This window comes from Lepus europaeus, chromosome 12 (genome assembly GCF_033115175.1).
Source record: "Lepus europaeus isolate LE1 chromosome 12, mLepTim1.pri, whole genome shotgun sequence".
Lineage (NCBI taxonomy): Eukaryota > Metazoa > Chordata > Mammalia > Lagomorpha > Leporidae > Lepus > Lepus europaeus.
Window position 1 is genome coordinate 102,459,562 of NC_084838.1, and position 19,419 is coordinate 102,478,980.

The window sequence follows — 19,419 nt, forward strand, 5'->3', positions numbered from 1 at the left end:
GGAGTGCTGTATTCATAACAAACAACGTACCAGTGACTACTTTCTTGACAAGGTCTGAGGTTCCTTTTGCTTTAGGACCTGAAGCTACACAGTGCCAATTCCAGCAGCATTATCACAGGGCAGTAGTGGGCAGAGCAGTCACTATTCCCATGACACACACAGGGCAACTGAGGCTCAAGTTGCTTACAGGTGCAGAGAATGTTCATCTTTGTACTCCTGGGTCAGGATTTCTCCTTGTATTTAAAGATTCATTTATGTACCCAAAAGGTAATTACAGGGATGGGGGAAGAGAGAGGAGAGAGAGATCCTCCATCTGCTGGTTCACTCTCAAAAAGGCCACAATAGCAAAGCTGAAGCCAGGAGCCAGGAACTCTTGGGCCCAAGTACTCGGGCCACCTTCTGCTGCGTTACCGGGACCATTAGCAGAGGGTTGAAATGGAAGTGGAGCAGCTGGAACTCGAACTGGTGCTCATATGGATGCAGGTGTCACAGGCAGTAGCTTAAGTTGCTGTGCCACAATGCCAACTCTCATAAATGTATAATGTATATATTTTAAATGCCCATTTTAACAAAAGTTCTGTGGCTGACATATCACACTATAATAGCATTGGCACTGCCTATTTAAGTAAAGAGAACTTTGTCTGACATACGAGACTTGTTTGTGATTCTCTGCTTCATGGAGAAAAATTAATAATTTCATTTTCAGGTTTATAGGACATCAGGGATGTCTGGCTTACAACCATGAACAGGGATGGGTGCTCGGCTTCAGCAGTTAAGATGCTGCTTGAGATGCCCATGTCTGGCATAGGAGTGCTTGGGTTTGATACGTAGCTCTGGCTCCTGATTCCAGCTTCCTTCTAATGCAGACCCTTGGAGGCAGTAGCAATGTCTCCAGGGATTAAGTTCCTGCCATCCGTGTGGGAGACCTGAATTGAATTCCTGGCTCCTGACTCTGGCCTTGGTCCATCCCTTGGGTAAACCAGCAGATGAGAATGTGTGTGTGTGTGTGTGTGTCTTCTTCTGTCTTTCTGCTTCTCAAAACCCAACCAACCAACCAAGACGCAAAGCAACACACAACCAAAAGGAAGCATGAACACATTTCTGCCCGGTAGGCCTGAGGCCAGTAAGTTCCAAGGGTGTCCAAGTAGGAGGGTTGGGGATTTTTGTTTTGTTTTCTCTCTTCCCATTGTTCTCTGTACAGTGAATTTAGATCTGACAAGTATAGACTCCACCTTCTGGGTTAGGGTTCAGAGGCCCCCGAGTTGTCACTATTTAGCTTTTACGCCAATCAGCATGAAATGTCCTCACTCCCTGTCCCTTGGCAGGGACAGACCATCAGTGGCCACAAGCACACACTGCTCTCTTGGACCCACTTGGCAGGTCTGAAGGTTATGGCCACAGTGACTCTCAGGTTGACACTCAAACCATGACCAGCAGGCTCCTTGCACTGATCAACCCTAAGGGACATGGTAGTAACCAGGATACAGTAACATCGGCACCTTTCTGGGCAGGTAAACTGTCACCCCAGCATGGCCCTGTGGCCCCTTTCTCCCTAGGACTTCAGGAAAGCTAATCTGTTAGCATACATACAGGACCTGATACTTCTGGATACTCAAGGAAACTCATGGCGCATGGGTGGGACCATCCCACCAAGCCCTGGCAGCCCACACAACAGTACCAAGCAGAGGGGAATGCTCTGTAGCCAGGCACAGACTGGTTCTGTGACCCTGCAGAACTGGCCACACCCTCCCCTGTTCACGTAGCAGGAGAGGCTGGGAACGTGGGCACACACACTTCCAAAGATCATTAACCCATTTCCCGCCTCCTTGCTACTCTCAGCAACTGTACTTGAAAAGCTCTCTGTGCTTTGCAAAACATGTGCTTTGGCCCCGTGCAACTTAATGGGCACGCCACAAGAACCCAGAACTCGCAGCACATCTCTACTCTACAGCTGACTTTGGTCCAGGTAGTTACAGGATCTTGCCCAAGGCAATGCTCCCAGCACATGGCATCAATAGGACTGGGGGTCTAGATGACCCAACGGAATGTTTTCATCCACAAAGCAAGCATTGACTAAGGACTTCCTTGAATATAAGACATGGCATTGCTCTACTAAACTACCATGAAAAATAGGGATGGAGCAGAATCAAAGAGAAAAGTAACCCTTGTCCCTATGAGTTTTATTCTTCTCTTGCCCATTTTAACCCTTTTTCCTACCTTAGAAAGAAGAGCTCAAGTCGTCAATATTGAACACAGCCTATGGCAGTGGTGCCGTCTTCTCAACTGTGCATTTCAGCTATCATTAGATAAAATAAACCCATGGCCATTTAGAAAAGTGGGATATATAGTGAAGATGGAGTCTTTGTCCTCGTGTTGTGCTGTCTCAATTGGGTTATTTAGTCACCCATGAAAAGAGAGTACCTTGGACAACAGGTGCAAGCTCTGCTGATCTTTCTGGAAAGAATTGAGGAGTTAATAGCAGTGTTCTAAGGGAAGGGATGGATTAGTTCTTGCAAAAAGCCTTCTGTAGTAGCTGTTTACAAGTGGAAGGCCTTGAACTGTACAGAAATTCTCAGAGACAAAAGGCATACAAGGATAGGCAACTACATGGCCCAGAGAGTTTTCAACGCAGTTATATGGATCAAGAAGGCCAGGTTTTTAATAAAAATATACACTTTTTGTTGTTGACTACTGAAATCAGAATCCAGAGTTATGGTCCATATATAAGACTGCTTCAACATTGGTGGGAAAATGGAATTAAGGGACACATTCAGGGGCTGGTGATATGGCACAGTGGATGAAGCCACGGCTTGCAATGCCAACAGCTTGGATTGGAGCACCATGTTTGAGTCCTGGCTATTCTGCTTCCAACCCAGCTTCCTGCTAACGCATCTGGGAAGGCAACAGACGAACAGCTCAAGTACCTGGGCCGCTGCCAAGAATGTGAGAGACGAGTTTGGGTTTTCTGGTGCTTGCTCGTCTTTGGCCTGGCCCAGCCCTTGCTGTGGTGGCTATTTGGGGAGTAAACCAGTGGATGGAAGATCTATCTCTCTGTCTCCCTCTTTTCTCTGCTTTTCAAATAAATAAAAATAAATATTTTAAAAATATATAAGCATATTTTGATGTAAAAGTTTTTGAAATCCATGCATAGTTTTTTTTCACATTTCCATGAACTTTTGAAAGACTTTTCGTATAGTTGATGTGTGGGAGTAAGGTAAGAGAGGACCATTGGTCTGTGTGTGTTTGTGTGTGTGTGTGTGTGTGTGTAGGGGTGAGCGTGTAGCAAAAGAGCAGAATATAACGACCCAACGTGATAGCCTTTTGGATACCAGTCCCTCAAAATCTAGTTAAGAGCTAGATTCCCCCAAGAGTTCCCATGTCCAATGTGTCTACTATAAGATAATCTGTAATTCTCTTCACTCCTTACAGATTCATAATATACTGAGTTTCAGTGACGTTTCTGAGGAGTTTAGCAGGAAAGAGTAGGTTTTAGCCTTAATTTGGTGAATTCAACTAATCTGAATTTATCTACGGGAAAGAGAGAGAGAACCACTTACATATGTCTCTTAGTATCAGTTAGCTAAAAAACATTCTTTGTTGATGTGTTGACCTAACAGGACATTGGACTTTCTGTATCCCCTTGGACATGTGAAGTTGCAATGCAGTGGATGACACCCAAGGCATGATGTTAGAAGTTCTGTGTTTCAATTGTGCCCTTGGCTATTCCCTAGTCAAGCAAGTTTGATGAGTTGCCAAAACTCTCTCTGTCCTATTTCTTCCAACTAGAAAGTACAGGTAATAATAGAGATAAGGGTCTCCAAAGAGCTCGTGCTCATGGAAAAACTACACCAGGTTTTCAATTTTTTTCTTTTTTGGACCAAAGCAAATGTAGCTTTTAATTCAATTGTCTGCAAACTTTTTTTAAAAAAATTATTTACCTATTTCTTTATTTACTTGAAAGAGCATCAGAGAGAAAGGAAGAGATAGAGATGACACACAGAGAGTTTCCAACTGCTGGTTCACTCCCCAAATGGCTGAAGCAGCCAGGTGTGGGCTAGGCCAAAGCCAGGCACCAGAAACTCCAGCCTGGTCTCCCACATGGATGTCAAGGCCCCAAGTACGTGGCCCATCTCCTGCTGCTTTCCCAGGCACATTAGCAGGAAGCTGGATCAGAAGTGGAGCAACTGGGACACAAACTGGCACTCTGATAAGGGATACAAGCATTGCAACAGCCGCAGCTTAACCTGCTGTACCACAACACCAGACCCCTCTACAAACTTTCTGAAGTAGCCTCATGCCTCCCAAGGTTGTCAACAGGTGAACACTCCAGCAGACGTTTGGGAAAGTGTTCTAGAAATTCTTAGGTCCTTTCCAGGTGCTGCTTTCTTCCCTGGAACCTCGGCTAGCTTGGCTCCTCCATGGGAAGCAGCTATTCTGCAGACCCAAAGGAGAAGACTCGAGACACGTGACTCTCCCATCCCTCAGCTGGCAGAGACCAAGTGGTGTCTTTGACAGCCCTACCCTCTGCACCAAGCCCCCTACTGTGCATTGCTAATGGGCAGAGCAAAACTCCCCTTTCCTTTACAGGAGAGAAAACAAAGATTCGCATTTTGGTTTACATGTTACCCCATCTGATCATTTATTTCCTGCTTGTAGTTTTTTTTTTTCAGGAAAGATTTTTCACTGTAATTCTTTCAAGAATTCCTTCTGGGATTTCATGCGTGCTGTTATAAATAATGCTTTCCTTGTTCTGATGGCAAGCGGGTAAGGAGTGGGACAACCTAATAAAAGTTCAGACAGGGTTCACAAGTTTTTCTAAACCCGTTTAGAACATTTCTTTCACAGCCCTTTCTCAGGATCTTGGAGCATGTCACAAAAGCAGACAAGACGCTGCCATTGTTGCAAATTACTGTCGCATTCTTGTGTCACTCAGTGGTTTGGGGGCAACACAAAACTACACACTGTGAAACAACAAACAATGCGACATTTGTTGTGTTATTATGCTACTTGGCAACTTGCCCTTACACCCTTGCTTAAATATTTGTGGGCTGGAATGTGATCCTAAGTAGGACATTGGGAGTCAAGATCTCTGCTCCTGCCCACCCAGGAGGCCGTGGTGCCACAGGAAATCTCCACTGGTCAAACTGGGTCAGGCCCCAGGCTGTCCACAGAACCCCCCAAACTGAACTGATGCAAGACCGGAAATTCCATTAGCTGGGGAGTTGATTCAGTAAAATGTTTTATTTTCCTCTTCCCAAGAGACTACAGCTCTAGTCCCTGCTGTGCTATGAACCATCTTGGGCAAGTCCCCTCGCCCTGGGTTATCTTTTTTTTTTTTTTTTTTTTTTTGACAGGCAGAGAGGACAGTGAGAGAGAGAGAGACAGAGAGAAAGGTCTTCCTTTTGCCATTGGTTCACCCTCCAATGGCCGCCGCGGTAGGCGCGCTGCTGCAGGCGCACCGCGCTGATCCGATGGCAGGAGCCAGGTGCTTCTCCTGGTCTCCCATGGGGTGCAGGGCCCAAGGACTTGGGCCATCCTCCACTGCACTCCCAGGCCATAGCAGAGAGCTGGCCTGGAAGAGGGGCAACCGGGACAGAATCTGGCTCCCCGACCGGGACTAGAACCCAGTGTGCCGGCGCAGCAGGTGGAGGATTAGCCTGTTGAGCCATGGCGCCGGCCGGGGTTATCTCTTTATCTGGTCAAGGGTGAGGAGGTAGGCCAGTTCTCGGTGACTTCTAGCATGCAAGGCTATGGTTCTGTAGTTAGCCATCACCACCATAGCACTCAAAATCAGCCATTAACATTGCACTTCAGCACCATTTGCAAAGAATTTCCAGTTATCTCACTAGCACCCAAAGGAGATGTTGGCTCGCTGAGATATTATCAATAATGCCTCTAGAGGCCAACACAGCCTTCCCCATTGGACGTCATGTGTTCATTTTGTGGGTCCTCCCACATTTCCCATTGCTCTAGTCTTCAACACAGGCTCTGTGTTCAACCAGCAAGCCTACTCGTGGCTCCCTACCCAGGATGAGTGGACTCCTGCTTCTTGGAAAGTTTCAAGGGGCTGGCGCCGTGGCTCACTTGGTTAATCCTCTGCCTGCAGCACCGGCATCCCATATGGGTGCTGGGTTCTAGTCCCTGTTGCTCCTCTTCCAGTCCAGCTCTCTGCTGTGGCCCGGGAAGGCAGTGGAGGATGGCCCAAGTGCTTGGGCTCCTGCACTCACATGGGAGACCAGGAAGAAGCACCTGGCTCCTGGCTTTGGATCTGTGTAGTTCTGGCCTTGGTGGCCATTTGGGGGGTGAACCAACAGAAGGAAGATCTTTCTCTCTCTCTCTCTCTCACACTGTCTCACTCTATCTGTCAAAATAATAAAAAATAAATAAAAAATAAAAAAAGAAAGTTTCTCCCCTACTTCCCAAAAGGTCTTGGTAAGGCAAGCTCATGGCCCATTTCAAAGAACTCCCTCTCCCTGGGCAGCTCAGTGGCTGTTCTAGCGCCCCCTACTGTACCTGTGGGAAAACAGCAGACACGGCTTTCCCCTACTAATGGACTACATGTTCCCCAGGGAGCATACTAATCAGCTATGTCCAGTAGGGAATAGGGGTTTGGCTAGGAAGTACCCCATGTCTTCAGTGGACTTCTTATGAGCGCTGCTGCTATTTGGGTAAATTCTTAATGTATTTCTTTCAAAGAGATCAGTCTTTCTTCCTATCCATCCTCTAATCACCTCTCTCAAACTCCTGATAGAATCAAGCATTAGATTAGGTAGATGGCAACAACATTACCTAGTTGACACTACAGAAAAGAACCACTTAATAAAAGTTATTCTTGCCACTCACGTGGGAGACCTAGATGGAGTTCTTGGCTCTTGGATTTGATCTGGCCCAGGCCCAGCTGTTAGGAGCATTTTGAGAATGAATGGATCCAAGATTCTCTCTCTCTCTCTCTCTCTCTCTCTCTCTCTCTCTTCTCCCCTTCCACCCCCACCTTTCAAATAAATAAATCTTTAAAAAACACAGACTGCTAGGATCCACATGTAGCACGAGGGCTCTCTACTTAGGTCAGAAGCCCACTCCCTGGTTTGTCATCTGCAGTAGACAAGGGAAGCGCTCATGGCGCAGACATGGAATTACTCAATCCAGAATGGAGCCAGGGGAGACTTCTTGTGAATGCATTGCAGGGGCATTGTTCTGAAGGTGGCGACTAGCCCCCCATCTCTCCTGAAGGTGGTGGAAAGGAAGAGACTAAAGAGGGAAATGAAACCGGGATAAAAAGAGAACAACAATCAGTACTGCACGGCCATCAGGGCTGCTAGTCAGCACAACTTGGCTAAACCACTGAAGCCCAAGGCCAGAAAGAAATTCTGCAGGACCTAAAATAAGTCAAGTTGAGCGCATTCTGTTTTGAAAATACATCAGGGAAAGAACTGTCTCTTTAGCTTGTCATGCTAACTTCCATGACATCTCATAATTTCAGTAATGACCTGTATGGGATAATCTGGTTAAAAACAAAAACAAAAACAAAACAAAACAAAACAAAAACATGTGTTACCCAGGACTGACTATCCTTTAAATCTGTGTGTTTGAAAGGTATTCAAGACAATGAATCCTGGGCAAAATACTAACAGGCCCTTGATGAAATTATCTGGCATTAAAAAAAACAATGATTTTTTTTAAAGATTTATTTATTTATTTGAAAGTCAGAGTTACACATAGCGAGAAGGAGAGGCAGAGAGAGAGAGAGAGAGAGAGAGAGAGAGAGAGATCCATTGGTTCACTCCCTAATTGGCCACAATGGCCGGAGCTGTGCCCATCTGAAGCCAGGAGCCACGAGACTCCTCCAGGTCTCCCTGTGGGTGCAGGGGCCCCCAAGGAGTTGGGCCATCTTCTTCTGCATTCTCAGGCTTTAGCAGAGAGCTGGATCAGAACCGCTGAGCACTTGGGACCAGAACTGGTGCCCATATGGGATGCTGGCACTGCAGGCAGCAGCTTTACCCACTATGCCACAGTGCTGGCCCCTGATTTTATTATTTTAAAGTCCACGTGGACCCATCGAATCAGCATAACTACAAAATGTATTTCTTTAGTAAGAAATTCAGAGTGCAACACTCTCTGCTCGTCAGGTTGTAAACTGTGCAAATTTCCCTGTGGCTTAACAAACAAGTTCTTTTCCTGCAATGGGAAACTAGGATTTAGGGGGGTAAACAACTTGGGGAGCAAGTATGAATACCCATTTGTGACCAACAGTGTGGAGGGCAGCCCTCGATCCCACAGCTGTTCACGCTTAGACTGCAGGTTCTTATGTGTTGTTGTTGACATTTGTCTGTTTAAGACTTCAAAGCATCTTTGTCTGTGGGACAAGAGAATGAGGAATGCCCAGCTCATATTCCAAGTGGACCGGGAGACGAAGGAGCTTCCCCCACTCCCTTCCATGGAGGATCTATGGTCCCTCTGAGACCTCATCGCATCCTCTCTGCCTCTTAACATGGCATCCATTCTTCTCAGTAATGCTCCTCTCACCTCACCCCTGCTCCAGTTCAAACACCAGTGCTGCCTTCAGCATGGCTGGAGTCATCACTTGGGTCTCCAAACGACCACAGCGCACTGTCCAGTCCCCTCTTCTGCATTTCCAAGAGGCACAGGGGCAGGCAGGAGCCTTTCTCCTGAACCCACACCAATGCCCAGCGGGTCCCGAGACCACGGGTGATTTAAAGTCAAGTAATGCAAATCTTGGGCCTTCTAAATGCAACTCACAAAGACCGATGGTGCCTGGGAGGCCACTTCAGCTTGTGGTATTTACTGGGGGAATGAGTGATAGCTTGTTCAGAAGCCAAACATTTCACTCCCTTGGAAACACACAGGCCAAAGGGCAAGGCCCATTACGAGGTGGTTACTTGTCAGAGGCTTTTGGCAGCATTAAATATTGAAGGGGCTCCCAGGCCTCTTCTCCACACCGCACACTGCTCGCTTTGTTTCTGCAGTTTCTCCTCATCTGATCCTTAACAACTGATGAAAGGAGAGACTTGAAGGACTAGCTAGACCATAGGTCGGTATTTATTGTGTGTTGCATCTGTAGCAGGAGGTTAAAAAAAAAAAAAAAGAAAGAAAGAAAGAAAAGAAACAATGCCTGCAAGCTCTTCTCCGTGGAGAAGATTCTGGAACCACTGTGGTTAGACTGTGGGCGCTCAACGACTCCAAGGAGGAAGATGGGAATTCTCCTCTGGGATGTGTGGCTGCCGAACCAGGGGGGGGACTCCATGGCAGAGTCCAGCTGCTTCGGCCTCGCCTCTCACCCCTGAATGAAATGCATCTCAGTGGGAGCAGGGGGACTGCTGGCGCCAGCCTCAGCATCCTTTCTCGTCCACTCGCGATTAATTACTGCTCCCCTGAACTCGTTGCTGTTTGTAGCCTAGAACGTTTTTTCATCATTTTTTTAATGAAGACATTTTTCCAAATTTATTTATTTGGGGAGGGGGAGAGCTCCCATGTGCTGATTCACTCCCCCGAGGCTTGGTAGCCCCTGATTGGGTGTCTAATTGAAGCCAGAAACAAGGAACTCAATCCAGGTCTCTGACACGGGTGGCAGGAATTCAATGACCGACGCCATCATGGCTGCCTCTCAGGGTGCACATTACCAGGAAATTGGGTGCAGAAGCAGAGCTGGATATCAGACCCAGGCAGTCCTTAATCAGCATCTTAATTGCTAGGCCTGGCTGGCGCCGTGGCTTAACAGGCTAATCATCCGCCTCGTGGCGCCGGCACACCGGGTTCTAGTCCCGGTTGGGGTGCCGGATTCTATCCCGGTTGCCCCTCTTCCAGGCCAGCTCTCTGCTATGGCCTGGGAAGGCAGTGGAGGATGGCCCAAGTGCTTGGGCCCAGCACCCCATGGGAGACCAGGAGAAGCACCTGGCTCCTGCCTTCGGATCAGCACGATGCGCCGGCCGCAGCAGCCATTGGAGGGTGAACCAATGGCAAAGGAAGACCTTTCTCTCTGTCTCTCTCACTATCCACTCTGCCTGTCAAAAAAATAAAATAAAAAAAAAAAATTGCTAGGCCAGACACCTGCCCCTTGGCCATTTACAGTCATAGATGTAAGAATAATGGCTTTTTACTTCAAGGCCAAGTACTGGGAGAATAGTCAAAGACGAGGCTTTATTGCTAACGGTATTTTTGCAGCTACTTTTTTCATCACTCCATCTCCATCTACACATAAAGAAGAAAAGTGATCGTCTGTTTTGAAGGGAAAGATCAAAGAGCCGGCCTCGCTCTCTCCTGACACTGGGCTTCCAGGTGAGCAGCTCAGGCAAATTCAACTTCAGGCTTCCACTGAGGATGGAGTTTGTCTTTATTCCACTGAGGGAGAATAATAACAAACGCTAATACAAGTAATAAAACTCATCATAACAAAGCCTCATGTTTTTGTAGCACTATTTGCTCTTTCACGGTATGTCCATGTATACTCACTCTACAATTATCATGCCTACCTCAAAATACGGTTGTAAAGATGCAATGAGTTGATATTAACAAAATCTCTTAGAGAGAAGCCAGGCCCAGTAGCCTCACACGATGCCGTTTAGGTGATGCTCTTGAAAAGAGACATCTCGGCCGGCGCCGTGGCTTAACAGGCTAATCCTCTGCCTTGCGGCGCCGGCACACCGGGTTCTAGTCCCGGTTGGGGCGCCGGATTCTATCCCAGTTGCCCCTCTTCCAGGCCAGCTCTCTGCTATGGCCCGGGAAGGCAGTGGAGGATGGCCCAAATCCTTGGGCCCTGCACCCACTTGGGAGACCAGGAGAAGCACCTGGCTCCTGGCTTTGGATCAGCACAATGCGCTGGCCGCAGCGGCCATTGGAGGGTGAACCAACGGCAAAGGAAGACCTTTCTCTCTGTCTCTCTCTCTCTCTCACTATCCACTCCGCCTGTCCAAAAAAAAAAAAAAAAAAAAAAAAAGAAAGAAAGAAAAGAGACATCTCCAGGTCTAGAAAATCAAGATCATCCCCAGCTGGGGGGAGGGGAAGGGCTTGTTTCAACAGAGCATCAGGGAATTCAGGGGTGGTAGAAGGTTGTACATCTTGATTGTGGAGACAGATAAGTGTCTGTACAGGAAAAAAGGCAAATCCTACTACAGCTATACTACCTATCGCAATGAACATGACACAAATAAATAAAGCTCTTAGAAGAATGCCTGGCATACAGCAAATACGCGATGAATATTAGATGCTGTTCCTCGCCCTATTTGATTCTCCACTTACCCCGTAGGGTAGGTCAGGCATATTCTATTACCACAGCTAAAGAGATGAGGAAGCTGTAGGCCCAGTCAGCACAGTGGTGGACTCAAGACCACACAGCTAGGAAGTGGTAGAGTCCACATCAGATCCCAGCTCTAGAATACTTGGCCCTCTTTCCATCCTGTTCCGAGTCTGACATGGGGACAGAAGCAGATGTGTTCACGGGCTGCTGTGAACACAGTACGATAGACTGTCTTAAACAACAGCCATTTACTTTATCATGGTTCTAGAGGTTAGAAGGCCAAGACCACAGTTCTGTTCAGGTTTGGGTGAGGGCTCTCTTGCTGGCTTGCTCTGTCCTCACATCTTCCCTCAAGTGCATGCAAGGTAAGGGAGTGATTTTCCTGTAATCCGATTGTAACAGGAACCCACTCTTATGACCTCCCCTAACCTGCATTCTCCTGGGAGGCCTCATCTGCAAATACAGTCACACTGGGGAGTGAGGGCTGCGGATTTTGACGGAGCACAAACATTTTCTCTAACATACTCTGTCAATGCTCCCTTTTCGATTCTGATGGGATGCAGGGAGCAAGAGTAGCTCTGAACCGAGGAGGGGCCCATTCTAGTCCATATTCCTAATACACAGACCTTCCTTAGACCTTCATAGCCTCAAGTGAACTCCTGAGCCCTGCCCCCTCTTCCTTCCCATTACTCTCAATGGTTTCCCTATTGATCTTAGCAAATAACTCACACCTGCTATTGTTCCATGGTAACCCACAGAAGCACTTCCTCCCCAACAGAAGCCTGAGGGTGAGGAATCTCTCTACCCCCCAACCCATTGAGCAGCTCAGGGAGAGTGAGGAGCCCCTGGAACTCCCTCAGTGAGGTGCAGACAAAGGTAGGATTGCTTCCAACTCCACAGGTCCCCTCAAGGTACCTCTTTTGTGGCTCCTATTGTTCAGTGACAGTGGGAAGGTCCCCCTGCTTATGCGCTATATACAGTTAAAGGAGCTAGAGACCCCTTGGTCTTTTGTGGTTTCTTCTTAATTTACATTTGCCTCTAATCAGAAACATTTGAGCCTGCTCCCCATAATGTTTGAAAGTCACGGTAAGGTCTAGATGTCAGAGTCGGTCATCATCATAATAAAGTGATAAAGTGAAACTAGACAACAGCAATATACCCTTCTTCTTTGCCCCCTTCCAATCCGTGCCCCTGTAACTCTTCCCAAAGGCAACAGGGAGCTTCTTGAATGGATTAAGGGGAGGACACAGCCTTTGAAAGGACCTGACAAGTGGGTTTGTGGCTTATGTCCCACTCAGCAGTGGGGAATGGCCTGGTCCAGTGATGCACCCATCATCTAGTTGCTATTCCTAAGTGTTCAGTGGTACTGTGTTTTCCATGGCCACTTGGGCATTGTGCTTTTTAACCTAAGAGACTATCTGACTTTCCGCATTGGAGCTCAAAGTATTGTACCCTTTCAGGTCCGAGAAGTCACAGGGATTGAAAGGCTACTGAGAAAAGTAACCCAGAAAGCAGGAGCAAAGTCAGGCCATTGTCCATGCTACAGTGATTGCATTATATTGACTTAGTACCAAATTCCAAGTGCAATTGTGCCTATGGAAATAACACAGGTGGGTCAGTTTTCCAGGTAGCTTTTAGGAAAGGAAGAAAACAGTGGTTTGTCAACTGCATGGGAAAATAAACAAGAAAAAAAGCATCTCTGTAGTTGAAACAGATTCCAGGATCAGCCGCAGCTGCTACTACCCTGGGTGTGCCCTATAAACAAGTGGACAAGTCCAGACCCTGCTGGAGCCTTCACTCCACCATTAGCCAGAGAGGAGGACTTAGGCCAGTTAGAAATAGATGAAGGCCTCTTTCCTCCCCACTCGGGAGTTCAGAAACTGATGACTTTGTCCCCATGAGCTTAATAACAGAAGGACTACCACTTTCTCTGGGAAGCCCCAATCTCACCCCATCGTGGCCCTTTTCTACTGTTTCTTATGATGTATGCAGTTGTGGAAATGGTCCCCTTGGCTGTAAAAGACCTCACAAGGTCTTAGGATTATCTCAAGAGTTAAGAAATAAGAGCAACCCTCAGTTACTGAGCACCCATGTGGCCACGACATGCTGTGTGCTAAACACATGATCTACATGTCAATATCATTCTTGGAGCTCTTCAGATAGACCTGCAGGCAACATTTACCCTTAGAAAGTGCACACATTCAGAAGAAGCAACTGTTCTGCAGTTCTGAGACTGGAATTCAGTTTCTGACCAGCAACTCGGCCTCTGGTGAACACTGAAGCTCAGTGCTATGGAAAATCATGCAGTGTCATCCTGTGCTTCTCAGACTTCTCCGACAAAATGCCCTCATACTGCAGAACCAAGAAAAGGTTGAAGGAGTTGCGAGTAACTGAGCCACATCTGGAGACTAACTCCGGGTGTTTACAGCAAGTGTGAAATTATTTCAAAGTCTTATATATCATCTTCAACAAATGAGTATTGCATTACATATCAAAGGCATTATAAAAAAGCAATGCTGTGTTCCCCAGTAAGTTATTAAAATTGTTGCTCTGGATCCATGGACCAGGCTTATTTTGCAGTTTCAGGATTGCCTGTTATGGGAATGGAGTCTTGTGACCAAAGGCCACCAGACTCCAGTTTAAGGATCACTGGGGGCATAGGAGAATGGACATTGGAGCCAGCAGAACCAGTGTCCTGTCCTAGTTCAGCCATTTACCAAGTTGGTGCAAATAAATTACTTAATGGCTTGCATCTAAGCAGGAATACAACCCATAAGCCTACAGCAAGCCTAAACGCTTCCCCCAACAGGCTAAACTCTAAGCAGCACTGCTCTGTGGCTGGGAATCAGTACATGAAAACATCCAGGCAACGGAAAGGATGAAGGGATGGTGCAAGTTCAGATAGGAAGACTGGCGAAGTCTTTTCTGATAGCCAAGCAGATATCTGAAAAGGTAAAAGAACAATTCATACAAACTTCGGGGAGAAGTGTGTTTTAACCACTGGGATCAACAGTGCAAAGGCTCTGAAGGTAGGAACAGGATCAGTCGGTTTGAGTAGCAATGAGGTGAGGTTTACCTGGAGCCCTCATTGGTAGGGTGTTATGTAATGGGCATAGCTACATTAAGGGCACATATAGCTATATATCTGTATCTAATCCATAGCCATTTTTTCATTTATTTTATTTATTTGAAAGAGTTACAGAGATAGGGAGAGGGAGAGAGAGAGAGAGAATCATCCATCCGCTGGTTCACTCCCCAAATGACCACACCAGCCAAAGCTGAGCAGATCTGAAGTCAAGAGCCAGAAGCTTCTTCCAGGTCTCCTACATGGGTGCAAGGTCCCAAGCACTTGGTCCATCTCCTGCTGCTTTCCCAGGGGCATTACAGGGAGCTGGATCAGAAGTGGATCAGCCAGGACTCGAACCAGCACCCATATGGGATGCCAGTGCTTCAGGCTGGGCTTTAACCCGCTGCACCACAGTGCTGGCCCCTCTATGTTTTATTTACATCTTTACTCATATAGCGAAATAATTTGCTACAACTAGATAGCATTTTAAAGCAAGCTACTCACTATTATGGGGTTTTCCAACAAACACATAGTCTGGGACCTAGCGCCATGTTACTGAGCACAGAAACCAAGACACAGCCAAACTCAGAACCAAAATCCAACACAGCAATGGGAGGCTGATGTTTCTAATCCTCCAACCTCACTTTTTCCTGTCTGAGTTTTGATTCTTCCCCAAACCTACCTGGTGGCCTGGCATAAGCCACCTCAATCGATTACCAGCCACTCCTTCCAAACCCTGTTTGGGAGAAAGTGCCCCCTTCTCTGACCCAGAACATCTATCTGATGATGGCAGCATTGCACCACATCATTACCCAATGCTTTCTTTGCAGGAAGTGATGAGCCCTAGGAAATAAACGGAATCTGACAGCACAGGAGCGCTATAGCAACTGGAAAAAGAGGAAGGGGCATTAGAGGGTTCCTACTATGCCTAGTGCCTTCCATAACTCAGATACATCTGGGTTTCTTGGAGCTTGGATGTCCAGGATGTTTAGTTACATCCCTCTGAGACTTCGGCTTTAGGCTTTGTTCTGATGGTGTCCACACCTAACTTCCCTCAGTTAGTTCCTGGGTAGGAAACTCCCAGTACATTCCCTTGTTTTTCCTGACAATATCCCGTCAGTTATCAGACTGCATCTCTATTGAGGTCGCACTTTGACTACCAGGCAGTTTGAGCTGTCTTTGAGGAAGGAAGCAATGCTTGTGCTATCCCAGGGGAGAAAGCATTTCCTAACCCCCAAGTCCTCAATGATGAGCAGTTAACATTCTCTGTGCATCTTCCTTCCTGAGTTCCAATCCCTCTGTCAACCACTATCATCATTTTTCTACAAATTCCATTCCGAGGTTTCTATTCCTTATAATCACATTTTGTTTATACCAAAGCATCTACTTAGGTACAGATAATTGGCATTTAGGATACTCTATTTACTGGTTAATATCTACTTGAATCCATTTATGGAAATAGCTTTCCTGAAACACAAAAAGCTCTTTAAGCACCAGAATCCATCCTCTGAACACAGTCTCGGGGCTAATAATTCTCTTTAGCTCTGAATTTGTCTTTGGAGATACAGACAAGAACACTCCAGGAAAATGGCCGGGCTTAAACGAAACGAACAGGCGAATTAATGGAAAACCATAGGGAAAGGCAGAGATGATTCCCATCTCAAGAATCTTTGGCTTTTCAGCAGTTTCTCCCTTTCTCCAATGGTGGCTTGGCCTCTGCTTACCCAAGGAGTAAATGTCCTCAAATGTCATCCTCCTTTTGAGTCCCTGTCCCTCCCTTCCTCTGTCCTAACCCTTTAAATAACCCCCCCCCCAACACTGCCAACCACTACAGTTTTGCTCAGTCTAAAGCCCTCAGGATCATCATTGATGCCGTTGGAAACTTCCCTTATGCCTCTACCTGTGCTGTCATCAGATTCTTTCAGCCCGACCTAAGTGCAAGGACTTCCCCCGTTTGCTCTGTCCCCACCAGGTGGTCCAAGTCCCTGCATCCCTTTCCCCAGCCAGCTGCAGTGGCCCCCTAACCAGTGTGCCCGCTTCCACACTTGCTCCCTGCCATCTGCTCCCCACACAGCAACTGGAGTGTCCTCTTAAAAATGTAAATTTACCCTCTAGTCACTTCCCTTGCTTACAGTTTCTCCCTGGCTTCCACTGTATTTAGAATAAAACTCAAAACAGTGGAACAAGACCCTTAACTTCCTACCTGAGCCGGGTGCAGTTCCCCTTCGGTCCTTCTCTCCCTTGGTTCATCAAGTGCTGGCCACACGGAGTGTGGTGGCTAAATAGTCGCAATGGATGACTGAATGAATTCCTCACCTTCCAAGGAGCCACGGTTGTCCAGGACAAGCAATCTCTGGAAGATGCCCCCACCACTATTATCTCCACCTTTTCCTGCTTTCGAGTGATGCTGGAAGTTTCTAGTGACTTGGCTCAAGTCACCTGCTCTGCCCTCATCTACCTCTCTTATTGGCAGGTGTGCAGTAAAGAGAAGAAGGAGATGTTGTACTTGCCTCATGTCAGGAGATATATGCTTCTGGGATTCGTATCTTGAGGCATTTGGACCACAAAACAGTCTTGCAGAAGGGACACACACACACACACACACACGATAGATTATAGAAATAAATAGAAGAGAGATGACTGGGAGCCAGTGCTGTGGTGTGATGGGTTAAGCCTCCACCTACAGCATCAGCATCCTATATGGGAGCCAGTTCTAGTTCCGGCTGCTCCACTTCTGATCCAGCTCCCGGTTGATGCCTTGGGAAACCAGTGGAAGATGGCCCAAGTGCTTGGGCCCCTGCAGCCATGTTGGAGACACGGAAGAAGCTCCTGGCTCCTGTGTTTGGCCTGGCCCAGCCACAGTTGTTACAGCCATTTGGGGAGTGAACCAGCAGATGGAAGACCTCTCTCTCAGTCTCTCTCTCTCTCTCTCTCTCTCTCTCTCTCTCTCTCGGACTGTAACTCTGCCTCTCAAATAAATAAATCTTTTAAAAAAGAAGATAGATGATTGACAGGGTAGGAGGAAGGAAGGAAGGGGGAGGGAGGGAGGAAGGGAAGAAGAGAGAGAAGGAAGGGGAGATAAGAGAAAGAGAGAATAGGGAGGGGAAGGAGGGGGGAAAGAGAAAAGTAAGCTATCTTTTATATAAATGTAATGTCTTATATTTGTATATTACATAATACATCGATGTATTACAATGTAATATACTACAATATATACATACATATGATATGTAAATATATTACAATATATAAATATATCATACATATCATTATCTAATATACAACATATTATAAAATATGCAATATGTTATATAATATACAACATATTATATATAGTAAATATAATACATTATATTTATTATATAACATACCATACAAAATAATATTATAATTTATAATATAATAACATATAATCATATAATATATATAAAGATTATAATATATAATATTTATATTATAATTATATCATTATATTATATTATATAATTATATTATATAGTATAATTATATAATGATATATAATCATATATATGTATATAATAATATGTGTGCAATACATGTAATAATATGTATGTAATAATAATGTATATATATAAAATAATATATATCATATATAATTATACATATAATTATATATAATATATAATATTGTATATATAATTATATATTATATGATATAAAATATATTATATAATAATATAATGTATTGTATTTATATGCTGTAATATATTATGCTATATTATTTATACATTATAATATGCATTATACATATTATATATTTATATATTATTTATACATAAATACATATTATTTATATATTTATACTTACAAAGCATATACATAATAATATATTTTATTATATATAGCATATATTATGTTAAAATATATAATTATATGCAAATATATAATATGCATATATTATGTTATAATGTAGAAATATAATATATAATTGATATAAATGTGTAATTATAAACTGAGAACCACAGTTTAGCACAATTTAGCATTATAGTATATAATCTATAGTATACTACATAATATGTAATTATAATAGTATAATATGTTTTATACTATAGAAATTTAATATCATATATAATATAACTGTATGAATATCAACTGAGAGCCACAGTTCAGCACTAGTTAGCACCCCGAGTGGGGGGTAAGACGCTTGTCTTATCCTAGGCCCCCAACCTCCTCTCCCGTTTGTTTTCTCTGTTTCCTTAGAGCTGCTGCCTCCATGCTGCCCCCAATGTACTGTGTTCCTTACAATACTTTCACAGATGCAGAAAACCAGCTTTCCTGGTCTCACCTCGGCACAGCTGAAGGTAAGCTGGAAGGCTCTGCTGAACTCCAAAGGCAGGCCGTGGCAGACCAGACAGAGGGCTCCTCAGACCACTGAGTCATGGAGCTGACCCCCACGGGCTGCCCCAGAGTAGCAGGCCCCATGGCGGAGGTCCGCTGAGCACAGCCTGACCTCACACAGGTGCCACAGGACGGCAGCCCCACCCAGCCCCAGCATCTCTCTCTGAACACTGTGCGACGGGCAGGGTCAGGATGTGGGGGTCAGATCTTCCCTCTGTTCCCACAGAGGACGGACCTGCTGAACAACCAACTGTACCCCAGGAGCCAGACTTGGCTTTGCTCACAGTTAAGGTCAGATATGACAAGATCTAGTGGGAAGGCAGTGCCACGACAAGAGGTGCGTGGTCACATGGCCAGCTCTCTACAATCTGCAATCCCTGTTTAATTTTTTAAAAAAGATTTATTTATTTATTTATTTGAAAGAGTTACACACAGAGAGAAGGAGAAGCAGAGAGAGAGAGAGAGAGAGAGAAAGAGAGAGAGAGGGAGAAGTCTTCCATTTGCTGGTTCACTCCCCAACTGGCCGCAACAGCCAGAGCTGCACTGATCCGAAGCCAGGAGCTTCTGCGTCTCCCACACAGGTGCAGGGGCCCAAGGACTTGGGCCATCTTCCACTGCCTTCCCAGGCCATAGCAGAGAGCTGGATCAGAAGTGGAGCAGCCGGGACTCGAACCGGCGCCCACATGGGATGCTGGCACTGCAGGCAGCGGCTTTACCCACTACACCACAGTGTCGGCCCCAA

The 19,419-nt window shown here is 45.7% G+C and overlaps 1 protein-coding gene across 3 annotated transcripts in view; it reads right to left on the reverse strand.

The window, feature by feature from the left end:
- NTRK2 (neurotrophic receptor tyrosine kinase 2) overlaps positions 1–19,419 on the reverse strand; it is a 374,642-nt gene that overhangs the window by 2,695 nt on the left and 352,528 nt on the right. The gene's annotated exons all lie outside the window — the stretch shown is intronic.